We start from the raw sequence: 6,000 nt of genomic DNA, 5'->3' as shown, positions 1-6,000 counted from the left end.
CCTCTATCTCTCTCTCGCTCTCTCCCTCGCCGCTATTTGACAATGCTGAAGAGTGGTAACAGGCACAGGAGGTTGGTGGCACCTTAATTGGGGAGGACAGACGGGCTCGTGGTCATGGCTGGAGCAGAATATGTAGAATGGTATCAAATACGTCAAACACATGGTTTACAGGTATTTGATGCCTTTCCATTCGCTCCGTTCCAACCATTATTATGAGCCGTCCTCCCCTCACCAGCCTCCACTGGTAACAGGGCCGAACAGGTAGTCTGACTGTGTCTGACTGATATAAACAGTAAGTGATGCAGACAGCAAGAGGTAGAGATTTGGACAGACATTTTGAAGTTACTATACATCTGGGAAATAAAAAAGATTCTAGAGTGTTTCCAATAGCACAGTCTCCATCATTGGGAAATGGAAAAAAATATGGAACTACCCAGACTCTGCTTAGAGCTGGCCGTCTGACCAAACTGAGCAACCGGGCAGGAAGGAACTTGGTCAGGGAGGTGACCAAGAACCCAATGACCACTCTGACAGAACTACAGAGTTCCTTGGCTGAGATGGGAGAACCTGCCAGATGTCTCTACAGCACTTTACCAATCTGGGCTTTATGGGAGAGTGGCCAGACGGAAGCCACTCCTGAGAAAAGAGGCACTTGACAGCACACCTGGAGTTTGCAAAAAGGCATGTGAAAGACAGAGCATAATGCAAAAGATGTTGTGGTCTAATGAGACAAAATGTTTACTCTTTGGCCTGAATGCAAAGCTCTATGTCTGGAGAAAACCAGGCACAGCTCATCACCTGTCTAATACCATCCCTACCGTGAAGCATGGTGGTGGCAGCATCATGCTATGGGGATGCTTTTCAGAGGCCGGGACTGGGAGACTGGTAAGGATAGAGGGAACAATGAATGGAGCCAAATATAGGCAAATCCTTGATGAGAACCTACTTCAGAGTACAAACGACCTTGGACTGGGGTCGAATATTTACATTGAAACAGGACAATGACCCCAAGCATACAGCCTAAAGCAACGCTGGAATGGCTTCAGAACAAGAATGTGACAGTCCTTGAGTTGCCCAGCTAAAGTCCAGACTTGAATCCCATAACAAATCTGTGGAAGGATTTGGAGATTGCTGTTCACTGCCACTTCCCATTTAATTTAACAGAGCTTGAAAAAATCTACAAGAAAGAGTGGGAGAGAATCTCCAAATCTAGATGTGCAAAGCTGATACAGACATACCCAAAACGACTCAAAGCTGTAATTGCTGCCAAAGGTGCATCTACAAAGTATTGATTCAGGTGTGTGAATACTTGTGTATTTAATTTTCAATAACATGTTTTCACTTTTTCATTATGGAGTATTGTGTGTAAATGGGTGAGAAAAATGTATTCAATTGAAAAAAAGTCGATTTATTCGATTTTGAATTCAGGCTGTAAATGCAACAAAATGGAATACGTCAAGGTGTATGAATACTTTGTGATGGCACTGTTATTGCAGAACATGACCAAAAAGGACTTACACTGCCGCCTAGTGGACAAAGATGATAACTGATGGACAAAATTGACAACTCTTGAGATAAAAAGCTTTATTCAGGGCCCAGTTTTTTAAATTTTTTTATGTTTAATTCTGTAATCACATATTTATTTGCAATCCAGGATCAGATCAATCTGGCTGTTTTTGAGGCGATTTCTCTGAAAATAATGGGATAGGATTATTTTGCTCCAGATACAACAATATCAAGATCACAGAACACTGGTTTTCAGTGCTTTGAACAGGTCTACACATTTCCATCTAATGGACGTGTTGTGTTACTATTTCTAAACTATCAAAGAGTGAAATACATGAATAAAAGTACCTAAATAATAGTTTAAAAAAAATACTATTTAGCCTACATATCAGTAACTACATGCATTAATTTGACATTTTTCAATATAACAACTGACCAGCTACCTATACTGTGGTAAATGTAACATAATGAACCTTTGGTTTTTCAGAAAATGTAACACCTCGTTACCTTAGTAGTTTCTAAATCCACCCTGAATCCACCTGTCCAGTGGGATCAAAATAATGCAGATTTTCACCATCAAAAGACCTTTGAAAAATGAAAAAACTAAATGTAATCCTCAAGGTCAGATTGGATTACCAAACCAAATCCCTATCGGGAGGATGAGAATCGAATTTTTCAGTTTTGAAAAAACTAATTCTAACATTTAAAGCTATCTGATCAGATAACTTTAGAAAAACTGGGCCCTAGGGTATGACAGTGTGCCCAGCCTATAACTTGTACTCATCTAACAGTTGTTCCCAACCCTGGTCCTCCAGTACCCCCAACAGTCCAACTCCAGTCCTCCAGTAGCCCCAACAGTCCAACCCTGGTCCTCCAGTACCCCCAACAGTACAACCCTGGTCCTCCAGTACCCCCAACAGTCCAACCCTGGTCCTCCAGTACCTCCAACAGTCCAACCCTGGTCCTCCAGTACCCCCAACAGTACAACCCTGGTCCTCCAGTACCCCCAACAGTCCAACCCTGGTCCTCCAGTACCCCCAACAGTCCAACCCTGGTCCTCCAGTACCCCCAACAGTACAACCCTGGTCGTCCAGTACCCCCAACAGTACAACCCTGGTCCTCCAGTACCCCCAACAGTCCCAACCCTGGTCCTCCAGTACCCCAAACAGTCCAACCCTGGTCCTCCAGTACCCCCAACAGTCCAACCCTGGTCCTCCAGTACCCCCAACAGTACAACCCTGGTCCTCCAGTACCCCCAACAGTCCAACTCCGGTCCTCCAGTACCCCCAACAGTCCAACCCTGGTCCTCCAGTACCCACAACAGTACAACCCTGGTCCTCCAGTACCTCCAACAGTCCAACCCTGGTCCTCCAGTACCCCCAACAGTCCAACCCTGGTCCATAACTACCCCCAACAGTCCAACCCTGGTCCTCCTGTTCCCCCAACAGTCCAACCCTGGTCCTCCAGTACCCCCAACAGTCCAACCCTGGTCCTCCAGTACCCCCAACAGTCCAACCCTGGTCCTCCAGTACCCCCAACAGTACAACCCTGGTCGTCCAGTACCCCCAACAGTACAACCCTGGTCCTCCAGTACCCCCAACAGTCCAACCCTGGTCCTCCAGTACCCCCAACAGTCCCAACCCTGGTCCTCCAGTACCCCAAACAGTCCAACCCTGGTCCTCCAGTACCCCCAACAGTCCAACCCTGGTCCTCCAGTACCCCCAACAGTACAAGCCTGGTCCTCCAGTACCCCCAACAGTCCAACTCCGGTCCTCCAGTACCCCCAACAGTCCAACCCTGGTCCTCCAGTACCCACAACAGTACAACCCTGGTCCTCCAGTACCCCCAACAGTCCAACCCTGGTCCTCCTGTTCCCCCAACAGTCCAACCCTGGTCCATAACTACCCCCAACAGTCCAACCCTGGTCCTCCAGTACCCCCAACAGTCCAACCCTGGTCCTCCAGTACCCCCAACAGTCCAACCCTGGTCCTCCAGTACCCCCAACAGTCCAACTCCTGTCCTCCAGTACCCCCAACAGTCCAACCTTGGTCCTCCAGTACCCCCAACAGTCCAACCCTGGTCCTCCAGTACCTCCAACAGTACAACCCTGGTCCTCCAGTACCCTCAACAGTCCAACTCCAGTCTTCCAGTACCCCCAACAGTCCAACCCTGGTCCTCCAGTACCCCCAAACAGGGGCAAAAATCTGATATCAACTTTGGAGGGGACAATTACATTAAATTTTCTCAAGAGCAATTCCTGAGGGGGACACCAAAAGTAGTGCTGTAACACATAGCCTACATTGTAATATGGTAAATGTATATTGAGGAACCAAAGAAATAAGGTGTTTGCTGTACTCCTAACTACCGGTACCCAAAACTACACAACTAATCACAACAGCAATACCATTGCCTTTAACAAATCTTAGTTCAGTCACCAGTTTAAGTTGAGAGTGGGGGTATCCATGGCATTTTCCAATTATGTTCCTATTTTACAAGTCAAAAAATGGAGGACTGGAGGACTGGAGTTGGGCTGTTGGGGTTACTAGAGGACTGGAGTTGGGCTGTTGGGGGTACTGGAGGACTGGAGTTGGACTGTTGGGGGTACTGGAGGACTGGAGTTGGGAAACACTGCAGTAAAAGAGCGATGAGATGTCATGGTTATTCTCAAACTGAGTCCATAGTTGTCAACAAGAAACAACCAGTAGCTTGACTAACTGACATATTCCTTCAGCATTGAATGTAGGCTGTGCTGTGCTGTCCAGTGCTTGTATTGAGGCACTATGTTCATCTTTTCAGTGGAGTTATTCTTCAGATACTAATATATAAGCAAACACACAGCCAAAGTGGGAACATAACCAGATAGATACAAACCCTCAGCTAGCCTGAACAGACAGCAGACATACAGACCTGGGTTGGGTGAGTCAGATACACAAGCTATGTACTCATTGTAATATGTCATGTGCTCTGACTCCATCAAGTGGTGAAGATGAAACTTGAAACTTCCATAAACGCTATCGGTGATAATCGTGGCGAGTATGGACAATTCATTTTAAAAAAATGTCTCTTTCTTCAGATTAGATTTGGATATTCATATTGACTACAGGTCTAACTGTGCAATTCAAAAAGTCATGTAAGTAACGTAACCTTCAAAATAGTGGGAACTTTTATCCACGCATTTTGTGGACCATTCAAGAGTTTGCCGGCATCTAATGTATGCATACTATTGTTAAATACTGTATTGAAACTGAGAGGACTCTGTCATATGGCCATCGACCACCTCAAAGCAGGGATTGGATGTGTCCCAACTCATCCTGCCCCACCGCAGATTAACAGAGGCACCCTGGAACCTGTCAATAGCTGTGTGTTTCTGAATGACTGACATTCCTCTAGATCTCTTGTCTCCTCCTATAGCCTGGACCCAGATCTCTTGTCTCCTATAGCCTGGTCCCAGATCTGTTGTCTCCTTCTATAGCCTGGTCCCAAATCTGTTATCTCCTCCTATAGCCTGGTCCCAGATCTGTTGTCTCCTCCTATAGCCTGGTCCCAGATCTGTTATCTCCTCCTATAGCCTGGTCCCAGATCTGTTGTCTCCTTCTATAGCCTGGTCCCAGATCTGTTGTCTCCATCTATAGCCTGGTCCCAGATCTCTTGTCTCCTTCTATAGCCTGGTCCCAGATCTGTTATCCCCTTCTATAGCCTGGTCCCAGATCTGTTGTCTACTCCTATAGCCTGGTCCCAGATCTGTTGTCTCCTTCTATAGCCTGGTCGCAGATCTGTTGTCTCCTCCTATAGCCTGGTCCCAGATCTGTTATCTCCTCCTATAGCCTGGTCCCAGATCTGTTGTCTCCTCCTATAGCCTGGTCCCAGATCTGTTGTCTCCTTCTATAGCCTGGTCCCAGATCTGTTGTCTCCTTCTATAGCCTGGTCCCAGATCTGTTGTCTCCTTCTATAGCCTGGTCCCAGATCTGTTGTCTCCTTCTATAGCCTGGTCCCAGATCTGTTATCTCCTCCTATAACCTGGTCCCAGATCTGTTGTCTCCTCCTATAGCCTGGTCGCAGATCTGTTATCTCCTCCTATAGCCTAGTCCCAGATCTGATTGTGTTTTTGCCAACTCCACTATCATTATCACGCATGACAGTTCCATATGGAGTTGTCCAGTGAGCAGAATCAGACTGGCACCCAGGCTAAGGATGCAGTTGGCAGTCAACGAATCATCACCATGCGTCCAATGGGCAGAGCCCCTCACCATGTGTGGAGCACAGAGGCTGCAGAGTGTAGGCCCCTCTATTGTCTTGAGCAGCCATATACAGTCGACTAGGAACGGCTAGAATGTATCCTTGAACATTGATATTTGTCTATCTCAGCTCTCGCTGAGTCTACATTGTCTCAGTTTGTGCATATGTCTTCTGAATTTATCACAGTATATTTCTATGGCTCTTATGACTAAATGTCTGTGAAATCTACCCCCAGTGTTGTGTTCAGTCTGAGGGGAA

This window comes from Salmo trutta, chromosome 19 (assembly GCF_901001165.1).
Source record: "Salmo trutta chromosome 19, fSalTru1.1, whole genome shotgun sequence".
Taxonomy (NCBI): Eukaryota; Metazoa; Chordata; class Actinopteri; order Salmoniformes; family Salmonidae; genus Salmo; species Salmo trutta.
Note: the sequence above shows the minus strand (reverse complement) of the source record.